Source organism: Mesoplodon bidens (genome assembly GCF_964165515.1).
Source record: "Mesoplodon bidens genome assembly, contig: HAP1_SCAFFOLD_46, whole genome shotgun sequence".
NCBI classification, from domain to species: domain Eukaryota; kingdom Metazoa; phylum Chordata; class Mammalia; order Artiodactyla; family Ziphiidae; genus Mesoplodon; species Mesoplodon bidens.
The window spans coordinates 1,516,574-1,532,760 of NW_027672173.1; the positions used below are offsets into that span (position 1 = coordinate 1,516,574).

The 16,187-nt window shown below is 50.1% G+C and overlaps 1 pseudogene across 1 annotated transcript; it reads left to right on the plus strand.

Moving 5' to 3' along the window:
* The first annotated feature begins 5,272 nt into the window (after positions 1–5,272).
* Positions 5,273–15,550, plus strand: LOC308610521 (Golgi-associated RAB2 interactor protein 3-like; annotated as a pseudogene). The gene is made up of 3 exons: positions 5,273–5,866; positions 6,651–6,830; positions 15,524–15,550. The product of its transcript is annotated as a Golgi-associated RAB2 interactor protein 3-like (transcript).
* Positions 15,551–16,187: the final 637 nt, after the last annotated feature.

Consider the following 16,187-nt stretch of genomic DNA (forward strand, 5'->3'; position numbering starts at 1 on the left):
GGTGAGAAAATTCTCCATATCCTGGAAATGACAGTACCAATGGGACTCTGACAGGTAGCACTCTTTCTAAGTTCCTGCCAGCACTGTGCTATATACGCTGGGGGCACAGAGAACAGCAATCCCCATAGGATGCCTGCCCTTAGCAAGTACACGGTCCACTTCCAGGATTTTATCCCCAGGACATCATTCAGCAGAAGCGCCAAGATGATGGAGATTTGTAACAACAACAAGACTGGAAACCACCCAGATATTTACAAAAGCAGGAGGGTTTTCTCAGCCTTTTGAGTAGAAAGACCATCCAGCCTACCCACACCTATACCCTGGCAGGGTCAGCCTGTTCCCTATGGACGTGGTGGTTGGTTTAGGGGGAGGCTGGTGAGCCTGCCCCAAGGGGGTGGGGGCTTGGAGGCTCAACAAAGGGGTGTGTGATGCGATGGTGACGGGTCACAAAGGGCTTGCGGTATAAATAGGGTCGGGTTAAGAGACTCTGGCAGAGTCCTGCAGGGAGGTGACGAGGTGCTTTCGTTCCCTCGCTCTCTCTGTCTCCGAGACTCAATTTGTGGCTGGTGGCTCTGTCTTGAACGAAGAGAGCCATGAGCAGTGAGAGTTTACCTCATTACACGGCCAATAGCTACTGTTCAGTGGGGGTGTCGAGGACCTCCATGGGGGTCCTGCAACGACAACTGTACGAGGGAGGAGAGTATGACATTTTCAAGTACGCTCCCATGTTTCAGAGCGACTTTATCCAGGTCAGCAAGGAAGGAGAACTGATTGACCTAGACAACCGCGTCTGAACGGTGACTGTGGGCGTCGCATCCACAAGCCCACTCTTCCCACTACCTGACGTCATGCTGCTGGCCCGACCAAGGAAAGCCTGTGCCGGGATCACCAAGGGGAGAGGTTGCAAGCCCGTGAAGACCCTAGAGCTCACCAAGCTGCTCCCCTTGAAGTTTGTCAAGATCTCCATCCACAACCGGGAGAAACAGCAGCTGTGCCTGAATCTTGCTACCGGCCGGACTTTCTATCTGCAGCTGTGCCCCTCTTCCGACGCACAAGAAGACCTCTTTTCCTATTGGGAAAAGCTTGTCTATATCCTGAGACCACCGGTAGACAGTTACAGCAGTACCCCGATGCTCCAAACTGGAGATGCAGCGACTACAGAGGATGCCAAAATCCTAGTGGTAAGCACCGACAGGGACTCAAGAACACGGGGCAGGGCGCTTCGGGAGAGCAGGGCAAAGCTGGTCCTTCATAGCCTTTGGTGCTCTCTGAGACTCGCCTGGGAAATACCTTCTACCGTTGAAAAGGGTCAGGGACAAACGAGCTATCACTACGGGAGTCACCACACTGGAGAGGTTCCGAGTGCTTCTCCACCTTGTCCCACGAGGCCGAATTTCAGAGAGACCTTAGGTATCATCTCGGCTGCACTGGTCTCATCACCAGGGCTGTAATCCCTTCTACAGCATCCAGACTGTCTGGTCTCTTTCTGAACACTTACCCCAGCCCAGGTAGTCTCAGCAGGTGGGGAACATCATTCATAGTTAGGAAGTCCTTCCTTCATTTTGTCTCCCCGGGAGTCCGACACGCTGACTCAAATCAGCCCAACCCGTGGAGTCACCAAAATGTACAAGGTGTGCATCCCTTGACCCAGGAACCCCACTTCTAGGAATCTGTCCTGCAGAGAGAGAAGCACAAGGGTATAAAGTTAAAGTGTATATCATCATGGAGAATTGTATCAGTGCTCTCCCTGACCCTGGGACTGTTCAAGTAAACTGGAGTGGCTGTTTGACAGGGGTGCAGTAGATGGGGTCTTGAATCCAATGGGAGCTTAGACTGGGTGATTTCAAAGGTTATTCTAAGTATAAGGCCTTGAGTTGCTCAGCTCCAGGATGAGAGAGGAGCGGACAGTTCTGAGCTCACTTTCTGTCATGTCTATCTTACCTGTCTCTCCTCCCCTTGGCTCAGACCACAGAGCTCCACAGAGAAAGGGATCAGGATGAGGTTGGGCTTCACAAGCTTCGTGACGTGACTGGAGCCACGTCTTGTGCTTAAGTGGGGGGAGAGGGAATCCATCATGCCCCCCGTGGGTCACCTGCAGCCCTGAAAGGCGCCGAAGGATCGGCGGCAGGGATGACCGTGGGCCTGGTGGGAGCCACCATCGAGGATCCAGGAGAAAGCGGATCCGTCCAGGCCACTGCAGGTGCTGCCAGCCTATCCCTGCAGGACACGAACCTGGTCTCGGCGGGTGTTGCCAGCATATCCTCGACGGGGGCAGATGGTCCAGAGAGCAGCATGAGCATGGTGTTGCCAGCTGCAGTCACAACCAGCAAGCCTGCTGCTGGAAGAGCTGAAGGGAAGGTCGCAGCCCCCATGGTCTCCACCTTGCAGAGCGAAGGCTACACGTCTGAACGGGATGGAAGCCAGAAGGTCTCCCACCCCAGGGATGAAGCCTGGAAGGAAAAAAAGGAAAGAAGGACACGTCTTCATCGAGGAAAAGTTCCCATCACCGCAGGACAGGTGAAGGTCACCACAGGACACGAGGGGCAAGACCCAGAAAGCATCCTCCCACTGGTCCTCATGCGGCCATGAAAACCCCAAAGTTGACAAAGGAGGGGAGGACAGCTCGCAGACAGAGGAAGAGCCAGCCCGCCACCAGTTCGGGGACTCTAAGTAAGACCGCCAGTGACATCCTCTCCGTCTTTAGGCACTTGAGTCATTCCCCATTCAGCAACAAGGCTCACACATGACCACTGGGAGGTAGACAAAGCCCCGGTTGGCTTGGATCCTTCCCTAGAGAGGCAATTCCTACTTTCTCTAATAAAGGAAACCATACAACTCCAAAAGAAATGCTATCTTGTGTTTTCTATGTCCCCTCGTCTGGTAGTGACTTGACAGTGACTTCTGTGGTGCGAATTGTGCTTTGGCCTGAGACCCCAGAATCAAAATTTTGTTGTACAAGATAGGTATTAAGTATCATTAAGCCATTCACTAGGGCTGGAAATAGATGCACTCTACAGAAATTTTCATTGCGAGGTTGCGAATCTTTTGAAATAAGATTTAATATGTAAATAGCTTGGGGAGAAGACAAGCTGGGGGAAGTGACTGTGTGATGTGTATACTTGCGTTGCTGAATTAATTACTTAACTCATCAAGTATTTATTGGGTGTCCGTGCTGTGCCTAGCACGTGGCTATGTTATTGAACAACCATCCTTTTCTCAGCAAAGCACTTTGGTTTGGTTATGGGCACTCTGTAGAAGGCAAGGAAATAAGCACAGAAAAAGGTTTTCGTCGCTTGCTCGAAGGTCACACGTGCATAGCCACTGCCAGAAAGAGAAGCCTGTTTTCCCAGCAAGGCTTCTCCAGGGCACTTAGGGTGGAGGGAGGACAAGTCTGCAGCCGGGGCTGAGCTTCAGGCCATAGCTGGGGTCAGAGGTTCACCTTATGAAAACAGAAACTCTCTCTGGCTTGTAAGGAAATCAAACCATTGGGAGTTATTTTACTTTGTGTAGGATAAAACAGAACACGGGGGGATCAGGGTTGTCATTGGCTCAACAAAGGGACACAATCTTTATGGTAGAAGCAGCACCAACGAGGAGTCAGGAAATCTGAGTTCCTATCCTGTCTGGGCCACTGACTCTCTTGGGTCACTCTGCCTCTCTGTAATGGTACCTCGGTGGGCAGCCACGGGGTCCCCAACTGTAAAACCAATGGATTGGACCGCTGCAGTGATTCTTACCCTTGGTTGTATGTTGGGAGTTCCCTGGGGAGCTTCAAAACAAACAAACAAACAAAAAAACATTGATAGCCTGACCCCAATCCCAGAGATTCTGATGACATTTAAGTGGGGAAAGCCCTCCAACACTGGGAGTTTTAAAAATCTCACCCAATAATTCTACTGTGCAGCAGCCAAGTTGGAAAACCACTGGGCTAGGAGGTCTGGGGGGCCTCTTTCAGCCCCAGTATGCCATAACTTTACAGTGGAAGACAGTAGTTCTGAAACATTCACATGCATAAGGATCACCTGGGAAGCCTATTTAAAAAATAACGTTTCTCACCATATGATAGCCCTTATACATGGACTCTAAAGTACGATGCAAATGAACATATCTGCAAAACAGAAACAGACTCCCAGACATAGAAGAGAGACTTGGGGTTTTCAGTGGGGTTGGGGGCAGGGAAGGATTGGGAGTTTGGGATTAGCAGATACAAACTACAGGGTGGATAACCTGCAGGGACCTACTGTAGAGCACAGAGAACTATAGTCAGTATCCTGTGATCAACCATAATGGAAAAGAATAGGAAAAAGACTATACATGAAATATACAAAGAATACACATGAAACTGAATCAGAAATTAACAGAAGAAATTAACAGAAGAGAAAGGAACACAACATTGTAAATCAACTATACGTCAATAAAAAAGAAGGGGGGGAAAGGAAAAAAATAGAAGCCAAGGTTGGGTTCCCTTTGTGGGGAGGGAGCACGCAGAAGAGGGGCTGGCAGGGTTCTATTCCTTGCTCTGGGTGGCAGCTACAAGGCTGCTCACTTTCTTGTTACTCATTAAGCTATATATTTATGGTTTGTGCACTTTCATGAATGTGTGTTATATTTCACAAGAAAAACAGTTTCTAAAACTGTAAAAAAATATAAATATAAAACGTTAGCCTCCTTGAAAAGAGAAAATGGGTGAGAAAATTCTCCATATCCTGGAAATGACAGTACCAATGGGACTCTGACAGGTAGCACTCTTTCTAAGTTCCTGCCAGCACTGTGCTATATACGCTGGGGGCACAGAGAACAGCAATCCCCATAGGATGCCTGCCCTTAGCAAGTACACGGTCCACTTCCAGGATTTTATCCCCAGGACATCATTCAGCAGAAGCGCCAAGATGATGGAGATTTGTAACAACAACAAGACTGGAAACCACCCAGATATTTACAAAAGCAGGAGGGTTTTCTCAGCCTTTTGAGTAGAAAGACCATCCAGCCTACCCACACCTATACCCTGGCAGGGTCAGCCTGTTCCCTATGGACGTGGTGGTTGGTTTAGGGGGAGGCTGGTGAGCCTGCCCCAAGGGGGTGGGGGCTTGGAGGCTCAACAAAGGGGTGTGTGATGCGATGGTGACGGGTCACAAAGGGCTTGCGGTATAAATAGGGTCGGGTTAAGAGACTCTGGCAGAGTCCTGCAGGGAGGTGACGAGGTGCTTTCGTTCCCTCTCTCTCTCTGTCTCCGAGACTCAATTTGTGGCTGGTGGCTCTGTCTTGAACGAAGAGAGCCATGAGCAGTGAGAGTTTACCTCATTACACGGCCAATAGCTACTGTTCAGTGGGGGTGTCGAGGACCTCCTTGGGGGTCCTGCAACGACAACTGTACGAGGGAGGAGAGTATGACATTTTCAAGTACGCTCCCATGTTTCAGAGCGACTTTATCCAGGTCAGCAAGGAAGGAGAACTGATTGACCTAGACAACCGCGTCTGAACGGTGACTGTGGGCGTCGCATCCACAAGCCCACTCTTCCCACTACCTGACGTCATGCTGCTGGCCCGACCAAGGAAAGCCTGTGCCGGGATCACCAAGGGGAGAGGTTGCAAGCCCGTGAAGACCCTAGAGCTCACCAAGCTGCTCCCCTTGAAGTTTGTCAAGATCTCCATCCACAACCGGGAGAAACAGCAGCTGTGCCTGAATCTTGCTACCGGCCGGACTTTCTATCTGCAGCTGTGCCCCTCTTCCGACGCACAAGAAGACCTCTTTTCCTATTGGGAAAAGCTTGTCTATATCCTGAGACCACCGGTAGACAGTTACAGCAGTACCCCGATGCTCCAAACTGGAGATGCAGCGACTACAGAGGATGCCAAAATCCTAGTGGTAAGCACCGACAGGGACTCAAGAACACGGGGCAGGGCGCTTCGGGAGAGCAGGGCAAAGCTGGTCCTTCATAGCCTTTGGTGCTCTCTGAGACTCGCCTGGGAAATACCTTCTACCGTTGAAAAGGGTCAGGGACAAACGAGCTATCACTACGGGAGTCACCACACTGGAGAGGTTCCGAGTGCTTCTCCACCTTGTCCCACGAGGCCGAATTTCAGAGAGACCTTAGGTATCATCTCGGCTGCACTGGTCTCATCACCAGGGCTGTAATCCCTTCTACAGCATCCAGACTGTCTGGTCTCTTTCTGAACACTTACCCCAGCCCAGGTAGTCTCAGCAGGTGGGGAACATCATTCATAGTTAGGAAGTCCTTCCTTCATTTTGTCTCCCCGGGAGTCCGACACGCTGACTCAAATCAGCCCAACCCGTGGAGTCACCAAAATGTACAAGGTGTGCATCCCTTGACCCAGGAACCCCACTTCTAGGAATCTGTCCTGCAGAGAGAGAAGCACAAGGGTATAAAGTTAAAGTGTATATCATCATGGAGAATTGTATCAGTGCTCTCCCTGACCCTGGGACTGTTCAAGTAAACTGGAGTGGCTGTTTGACAGGGGTGCAGTAGATGGGGTCTTGAATCCAATGGGAGTTTAGACTGGGTGATTTCAAAGGTTATTCTAAGTATAAGGCCTTGAGTTGCTCAGCTCCAGGATGAGAGAGGAGCGGACAGTTCTGAGCTCACTTTCTGTCATGTCTATCTTACCTGTCTCTCCTCCCCTTGGCTCAGACCACAGAGCTCCACAGAGAAAGGGATCAGGATGAGGTTGGGCTTCACAAGCTTCGTGACGTGACTGGAGCCACGTCTTGTGCTTAAGTGGGGGGAGAGGGAATCCATCATGCCCCCCGAGGGTCACCTGCAGCCCTGAAAGGCGCCGAAGGATCGGCGGCAGGGATGACCGTGGGCCTGGTGGGAGCCACCATCGAGGATCCAGGAGAAAGCGGATCCGGCCAGGCCACTGCAGGTGCTGCCAGCCTATCCCTGCAGGACACGAACCTGGTCTCGGCGGGTGTTGCCAGCATATCCTCGACGGGGGCAGATGGTCCAGAGAGCAGCATGAGCATGGTGTTGCCAGCTGCAGTCACAACCAGCAAGCCTGCTGCTGGAAGAGCTGAAGGGAAGGTCGCAGCCCCCATGGTCTCCACCTTGCAGAGCGAAGGCTACACGTCTGAACGGGATGGAAGCCAGAAGGTCTCCCACCCCAGGGATGAAGCCTGGAAGGAAAAAAAGGAAAGAAGGACACGTCTTCATCGAGGAAAAGTTCCCATCACCGCAGGACAGGTGAAGGTCACCACAGGACACGAGGGGACAAGACCCAGAAAGCATCCTCCCACTGGTCCTCATGCGGCCATGAAAACCCCAAAGTTGACAAAGGAGGGGAGGACAGCTCGCAGACAGAGGAAGAGCCAGCCCGCCACCAGTTCGGGGACTCTAAGTAAGACCGCCAGTGACATCCTCTCCGTCTTTAGGCACTTGAGTCATTCCCCATTCAGCAACAAGGCTCACACATGACCACTGGGAGGTAGACAAAGCCCCGGTTGGCTTGGATCCTTCCCTAGAGAGGCAATTCCTACTTTCTCTAATAAAGGAAACCATACAACTCCAAAAGAAATGCTATCTTGTGTTTTCTATGTCCCCTCGCCTGGTAGTGACTTGACAGTGACTTCTGTGGTGCGAATTGTGCTTTGGCCTGAGACCCCAGAATCAAAATTTTGTTGTACAAGATAGGTATTAAGTATCATTAAGCCATTCACTAGGGCTGGAAATAGATGCACTCTACAGAAATTTTCATTGCGAGGTTGCGAATCTTTTGAAATAAGATTTAATATGTAAATAGCTTGGGGAGAAGACAAGCTGGGGGAAGTGACTGTGTGATGTGTATACTTGCGTTGCTGAATTAATTACTTAACTCATCAAGTATTTATTGGGTGTCCGTGCTGTGCCTAGCACGTGGCTATGTTATTGAACAACCATCCTTTTCTCAGCAAAGCACTTTGCTTTGGTTATGGGCACTCTGTAGAAGGCAAGGAAATAAGCACAGAAAAAGGTTTTCGTCGCTTGCTCGAAGGTCACACGTGCATAGCCACTGCCAGAAAGAGAAGCCTGTTTTCCCAGCAAGGCTTCTCCAGGGCACTTAGGGTGGAGGGAGGACAAGTCTGCAGCCGGGGCTGAGCTTCAGGCCATAGCTGGGGTCAGAGGTTCACCTTATGAAAACAGAAACTCTCTCTGGCTTGTAAGGAAATCAAACCAATGGGAGTTATTTTACTTTGTGTAGGATAAAACAGAACACGGGGGGATCAGGGTTGTCATTGGCTCAACAAAGGGACACAATCTTTATGGTAGAAGCAGCACCAACGAGGAGTCAGGAAATCTGAGTTCCTATCCTGTCTGGGCCACTGACTCTCTTGGGTCACTCTGCCTCTCTGTAATGGTACCTCGGTGGGCAGCCACGGGGTCCCCAACTGTAAAACCAATGGATTGGACCGCTGCAGTGATTCTTACCCTTGGTTGTATGTTGGGAGTTCCCTGGGGAGCTTAAAAACAAACAAACAAACAAACAAATAAACATTGATAGCCTGACCCCAATCCCAGAGATTCTGATGACATTTAAGTGGGGTAAGCCATCCAGCACTGGGAGTTTTAAAAATCTCACCCAATAATTCTACTGTGCAGCAGCCAAGTTGGAAAACCACTGGGCTAGGAGGCCTGTGGGCCTCTTTCATCCCCAGTATGCCATAACTTTACAGTGGAAGACAGTAGTTCTCAAACATTCACATGCATAAGGATCACCTGGGAAGCCTATTTAAAAAATAACATTTCTCACCATATGATAGCCCTTATACATGGACTCTAAAGTACGATGCAAATGAACATATCTGCAAAACAGAAACAGACTCCCAGACATAGAAGAGAGACTTGGGGTTTTCAGTAGGGTTGGGGGCAGGGAAGGATTGGGAGTTTGGGATTAGCAGATACAAACTACAGGGTGGATAAACAGCAGGGTCCTACTGTAGAGCACAGAGAGCTATAGTCATTATCCTGTGATCAACCATAATGGAAAAGAATAGGAAAAAGACTATACATGAAATATACAAAGAATACACATGAAACTGAATCAGAAATTAACAGAAGAAATTAACAGAAGAGAAAGGAACACAACATTGTAAATCAACTATACGTCAATAAAAAAGAAGGGGGGAAAGGAAAAAAATAGAAGCCAAGGTTGGGTTCCTTTTGTGGGGAGGGAGCACGCAGAAGAGGGGCTGGCAGGGTTCTATTCCTTGCTCTGGGTGGCAGCTACAAGGCTGCTCACTTTCTTGTTACTCATTAAGCTATATATTTATGGTTTGTGCACTTTCATGAATGTGTGTTATATTTCACAAGAAAAACAGTTTCTAAAACTGTAAAAAAATATAAATATAAAACGTTAGCCTCCTTGAAAAGAGAAAATGGGTGAGAAAATTCTCCATATCCTGGAAATGACAGTACCAATGGGACTCTGACAGGTAGCACTCTTTCTAAGTTCCTGCCAGCACTGTGCTATATACGATGGGGGCACAGAGAACAGCAATCCCCATAGGATGCCTGCCCTTAGCAAGTACACGGTCCACTTCCAGGATTTTATCCCCAGGACATCATTCAGCAGAAGCGCCAAGATGATGGAGATTTGTAACAACAACAAGACTGGAAACCACCGAGATATTTACAAAAGCAAGAGGGTTTCCTCAGCCTTTTGAGTAGAAAGACTATCCAGACTACCCACACCTATACCCTGGCAGGGTCAGCCTGTTCCCTATGGACGTGGTGGTTGGTTTAGGGGGAGGCTGGTGAGCCTGCCCCAAGGGGGTTGGGGCTTGGAGGCTCAAGAAAGGGGTGTGTGATGCGATGGTGACGGGTCACAAAGGGCTTGCGGTATAAATAGGGTCGGGTCAAGAGACTCTGGCAGAGTCCTGCAGGGAGGTGACGAGGTGCTTTCGTTCCCTCTCTCTCTCTCTCTCCGAGACTCAATTTGTGGCTGGTGGCTCTGTCTTGAACGAAGAGAGCCATGAGCAGTGAGAGTTTACCTCATTACACGGCCAATAGCTACTGTTCAGTGGGGGTGTCAAGGACCGCCATGGGGTTCCTGCAATGACAACTGTACGAGGGAAGAGAGTATGACATTTGCAAGTACGCTCCCATGTTTGAGAGCGACTTTATCCAGGTCAGCAAGGAAGGAGAACTGATTGACCTAGACAACCGCGTCCGAACGGTGACTGTGGGCGTCGCATCCACCAGCCCCCTCTTCCCACTACCTGACGTCATGCTGCTGGCCCGTCCAAGGAATGTCTGTGTCGGGATCACCAAGGGGAGAGGTTGCAAGCCCGTGAAGACCCTAGAGCTCACCAAGCTGCTCCCCTTGAAGTTTGTCAAGATCTCCATCCACAACCGGGAGAAACAGCAGCTGTGCCTGAATCTTGCTACCGGCCGGACTTTCTATCTGCAGCTGTGCCCCTCTTCCGACTCACAAGAAGAACTCCTTTCCTACTGGGAAAAGCTTGTCTATATCCTAAGACCACCGGTAGACAGTTACAGCAGTACCCCGATGTTCCAAACTGGAGATGCAGCGACTACAGAGGATGCCAAAATCCTAGTGGTAAGCACCGACAGGGACTCAAGAACACGGGGCAGGGCGCTTCGGGAGAGCAGGGCAAAGCTGGTCCTTCATAGCCTTTGGTGCTCTCTGAGTCTCGCCTGGGAAATACCTTCTACCGTTGAAAAGGGTCAGGGACAAACGAGCTATCACTACGGGAGTCACCACACTGGAGTGGTTCCGAGTGCTTCTCCACCTTGTCCCACGAGGCCGAATTTCAGAGAGACCTTAGGTATCATCTCGGCTGCACTGGTCTCATCACCAGGGCTGTAATCCCTTCTACAGCATCCTGACTGTCTGGTCTCTTCCTGAACACTTACCCCAGCCCAGGTAGTCTCAGCAGGTGGGGAACATCATTCACAGTTAGGAAGTCCTTCCTTCATTGTGTCTCCCCGGGAGTCCGACACGCTGACTCAAATCAGCCCAACCCGTGGAGTCACCAAAATGTACAAGGTGTGCATCCCTTGACCCAGGAACCCCACTTCTAGGAATCTGTCCTGCAGAGAGAGAAGCACAAGGGTATAAAGTTAAAGTGTATATCATCATGGAGAATTGTTTCAGTGCTCTCCCTGACCCTGGGACTGTTCAAGTAAAGTGGAGTGGCCGTTTGACAGGGGTGCAGTAGATGGGGTCTTGCATCCAATGGGAGCTTAGACTGGGTGATTTCAAAGGTTATTCTAAGTATAAGGCCTTGAGTTGCTCAGCTCCAGGATGAGAGAGGAGCGGACAGTTCTGAGCTCACTTTCTGTCATCTCTATCTTACCTGTCTCTCCTCCCCTTGGCTCAGACCACAGAGCTCCACAGAGAAAGGGATCAGGATGAGGTTGGGCTTCACAAGCTTCCTGACGTGACTGGAGCCACGTCATGTGCTTATGTGGGGGGAGAGGGAATCCATCATGCCCCATGGATCAACTGCAGCCCTGAAAGTCGCCAAAGGATCGGCGGCAGGGATGACCGTGGGCCTGGCGGGAGCCACCATCGAGGATCCACGAGAAAGAGGATCCGGCCAGGCCACTGCAGGTGCTGCCAGCCTATCCCTGCAGGACACGAACCTGGTCTCGGCGGGTGTTGCCAGCCCATCCTCGACGGGGGCAGATGGTCCAGAGAGCAGCATGAGCAGGGTGTTGCCAGCTGCAGTCACAACCAGCAAGCCTGCTGCTGGAAGAGCTGAAGGGAAGGTCGCAGCCCCCGTGGTCTCCACCTTGCAGAGCGAAGGCTACACCTCTGAACGGGATGGAAGCCAGAAGGTCTCCCACCCCAGGGATGAAGCCTGGAAGGAAAAAAAGGAAAGAAGGACACGTCTTCATCGAGGAAAAGTTCCCATCACCGCAGGACAGGTGAATGTCACCACAGGACACGAGGGGACAAGACCCAGAAAGCATGCTCCCACTGGTCCTCATGCGGCCATGAAAACCCCAAAGTTGACAAAGGAGGGGAGGACAGCTCGCAGACGGAGGAAGAGCCAGCCCGCCACCAGTACGGGGACTCTAAGTAAGACCGCCAGTGAGATCTGCTCCGTCTTTAGGCGCTTCAGTCATTCCCCATTCAGCACCAAGGCTCACACATGACCACTGGGAGGTAGACAAAGCCCCGGTTGGCTTGGATCCTTCCCTAGAGAGGCAATTCCTACTTTCTCTAATAAAGGAAACCATACAACTCCAAAAGAAATGCGATCTTGTGTTTTCTATGTCCCCTCGCCTGGTAGGGACTTGACAGTGACTTCTGTGGTGCGAATTGTGCTTTGGCCTGAGACCCCAGAATCAAAATTTTGTTGTACAAGATAGGTATTAAGTATCATTAAGCCATTCACTAGGGCTGGAAATAGATGCACTCTACAGAAATTTTCATTGCGAGGTTGCGAATCTTTTGAAATAAGATTTAATATGTAAATAGCTTGGGGAGAAGACAAGCTGGGGGAAGTGACTGTGTGATGTGTATACTTGCGTTGCTGAATTAATTACTTAACTCATCAAGTATTTATTGGGTGTACGTGCTGTGCTTAGCACGAGGCTATGTTATTGAACAACCATCCTTTTCTCAGCAAAGCACTTTGCTTTGGTTATGGGCACTCTGTAGAAGGCAAGGAAATAAGCACAGAAAAAGGTTTTCGTCGCTTGCTCAAAGGTCACACGTGCATAGCCACTGCCAGAAAGAGAAGCCTGTTTTCCCAGCAAGGCTTCTCCAGGGCACTTAGTGTGGAGGGAGGACAAGTCTGCAGCCGGGGCTGAGCTTCAGGCCATAGCTGGGGTCAGAGGTTCACCTTATGAAAACAGAAACTCTCTCTGGCTTGTAAGGAAATCAAACCATTGGGAGTTATTTTACTTTGTGAAGGATAAAACAGAACACGGGGGGATCAGGGTTGTCATTGGCTCAACAAAGGGACACAATCTTTATGGTAGAAGCAGCACCAACGAGGAGTCAGGAAATCTGAGTTCCTATCCTGTCTGGGCCACTGACTCTCTTGGGTCAATCTGCCTCTCTGTAATGGTACCTCGGTGGGCAGCCACGGGGTCCCCAACTGTAAAACCAATGGATTGGACCGCTGCAGTGATTCTTACCCTTGGTTGTATGTTGGGAGTTCCCTGGGGAGCTTCAAAACAAACAAACAAACAAAAAAATAAACATTGATAGCCTGACCCCAATCCCAGAGATTCTGATGACATTTAAGTGGGGTAAGCCCTCCAGCACTGGGAGTTTTAAAAATCTCACCCACTAATTCTACTGTGCAGCAGCCAAGTTGGAAAACCACTGGGCTAGGAGGTCTGGGGGGCCTCTTTCAGCCCCAGTATGCCATAACTTTACAGTGGAAGACAGTAGTTCTCAAACATTAACATGCATAAGTATCACCTGGGAAGCCTATTTAAAAAATAACATTTCTCACCATATGATAGCCCTTATACATGGACTCTAAAGTACGATGCAAATGAACATATCTGCAAAACAGAAACAGACTCCCAGACATAGAAGAGAGACTTGGGGTTTTCAGTGGGGTTGGGGGCAGGGAAGGATTGGGAGTTTGGGATTAGCAGATACAAACTACAGGGTGGATAAACAGCAGGGTCCTACTGTAGAGCACAGAGAGCTATAGTCAGTATCCTGTGATCAACCATAATGGAAAAGAATAGGAAAAAGACTATACATGAAATATACAAAGAATACACATGAAACTGAATCAGAAATTAACAGAAGAAATTAACAGAAGAGAAAGGAACACAACATTGTAAATCAACTATACGTCAATAAAAAAGAAGGGGGGAAAGGAAAAAAATAGAAGCCAAGGTTGGGTTCCCTTTGTGGGGAGGGAGCACGCAGAAGAGGGGCTGGCAGGGTTCTATTCCTTGCTCTGGGTGGCAGCTACAAGGCTGCTCACTTTCTGGTTACTCATTAAGCTATATATTTATGGTTTGTAAACTTTCATGAATGTGTGTTATATTTCACAAGAAAAACAGTTTCTAAAACTGTAAAAAAATATAAATATAAATCGTTAGCCTCCTTGAAAAGAGAAAATGGGTGAGAAAATTCTCCATATCCTGGAAATGACAGTACCAATGGGACTCTGACAGGTAGCACTCTTTCTAAGTTCCTGCCAGCACTGTGCTATATACGCTGGGGGCACAGAGAACAGCAATCCCCATAGGATGCCTGCCCTTAGCAAGTACACGGTCCACTTCCAGGATTTTATCCCCAGGACATCATTCAGCAGAAGCGCCAAGATGATGGAGATTTGTAACAACAACAAGACTGGAAACCACCCAGATATTTACCAAAGCAAGAGGGTTTCCTCAGCCTTTTGAGTAGAAAGACTATCCAGCCTACCCACACCTATACCCTGGCAGGGTCAGCCTGTTCCCTATGGACGTGGTGGTTGGTTTAGGGGGAGGCTGGTGAGCCTGCCCCAAGGGGGTGGGGGCTTGGAGGCTCAACAAAGGGGTGTGTGATGCGATGGTGACGGGTCACAAAGGGCTTGCGGTATAAATAGGGTCGGGTCAAGAGACTCTGGCAGAGTCCTGCAGGGAGGTGACGAGGTGCTTTCGTTCCCTCTCTCTCTCTCTCTCCGAGACTCAATTTGTGGCTGGTGGCTCTGTCTTGAACGAAGAGAGCCATGAGCAGTGAGAGTTTACCTCATTACACAGCCAATAGCTACAGTTCAGTGGGGTTGTCGAGGACCTCCATGGGGGTCCTGCAACGACAACTGTACGAGGGAGGAGAGTATGACATTTTCAAGTACGCTCCCATGTTTGAGAGCGACTTTATCCAGGTCAGCAAGGAAGGAGAACTGATTGACCTAGACAACCGCGTCCGAACGGTGACTGTGGGCGTCGCATCCACCAGCCCCCTCTTCCCACTACCTGACGTCATGCTGCTGGCCCGACCAAGGAAAGTCTGTGCCGGGATCACCAAGGGGAGAGGTTGCAAGCCCGTGAAGACCCTAGAGCTCACCAAGCTGCTCCCCTTGAAGTTTGTCAAGATCTCCATCCACAACCGGGAGAAACAGCAGCTGTGCCTGAATCTTGCTACCGGCTGGACTTTCTATCTGCAGCTGTGCCCCTCTTCCGACGCACAAGAAGCCCTCTTTTCCTACTGGGAAAAGCTTGTCTCTATCCTGAGACCACCGGTAGACAGTTACAGCAGTACCCCGATGTTCCAAACAGGAGATGCAGCGACTACAGAGGATGCCAAAATCCTAGTGGTAAGCACCGACAGGGACTCAAGAACACGGGGCAGGGCGCTTCGGGAGAGCAGGGCAAAGCTGGTCCTTCATAGCCTTTGGTGCTCTCTGAGACTCGCCTGGGAAATACCTTCTACCGTTGAAAAGGGTCAGGGACAAACGAGCTATCACTACGGGAGTCACCACACTGGAGAGGTTCTGAGTGCTTCTCCACCTTGTCCCACGAGGCCGAATTTCAGAGAGACCTTAGGTATCATCTCGGCTGCACTGGTCTCATCACCAGGGCTGTAATCCCTTCTGCAGCCTCCTGACTCTCTGGTCTCTTCCTGAACACTTACCCCAGCCCAGGTAGTCTCAGCAGGTGGGGAACATCATTCACAGTTAGGAAGTCCTTCCTTCATTGTGTCTCCCCGGGAGTCCGACACGCTGACTCAAATCAGCCCAACCCGTGGAGTCACCAAAATGTACAAGGTGTGCATCCCTTGACCCAGGAACCCCACTTCTAGTAATCTGTCCTGCAGAGAGAGAAGCACAAGGGTATAAAGTTAAAGTGTATATCATCATGGAGAATTGTATCAGTGCTCTCCCTGACCCTGGGACTGTTCAAGTAAAGTGGAGTGGCCGTTTGACAGGGGTGCAGTAGATGGGGTCTTGCATCCAATGGGAGCTTAGACTGGGTGATTTCAAAGGTTATTCTAAGTATAAGGCCTTGAGTTGCTCAGCTCCAGGATGAGAGAGGAGCGGACAGTTCTGAGCTCACTTTCTGTCATGTCTATCTTACCTGTCTCTCCTCCCCTTGGCTCAGACCACAGAGCTCCACAGAGAAAGGGATCAGGATGAGTTTGGGCTTCACAAGCGTCGTGACGTGACTGGAGCCACGTCTTGTTCTTATGTAGGGGGAGAGGGAATCCATCATGCCCCCCGTGGGTCACCTGCAGCCCTGAAAGTCGCCAAAGGATCGGCGGCA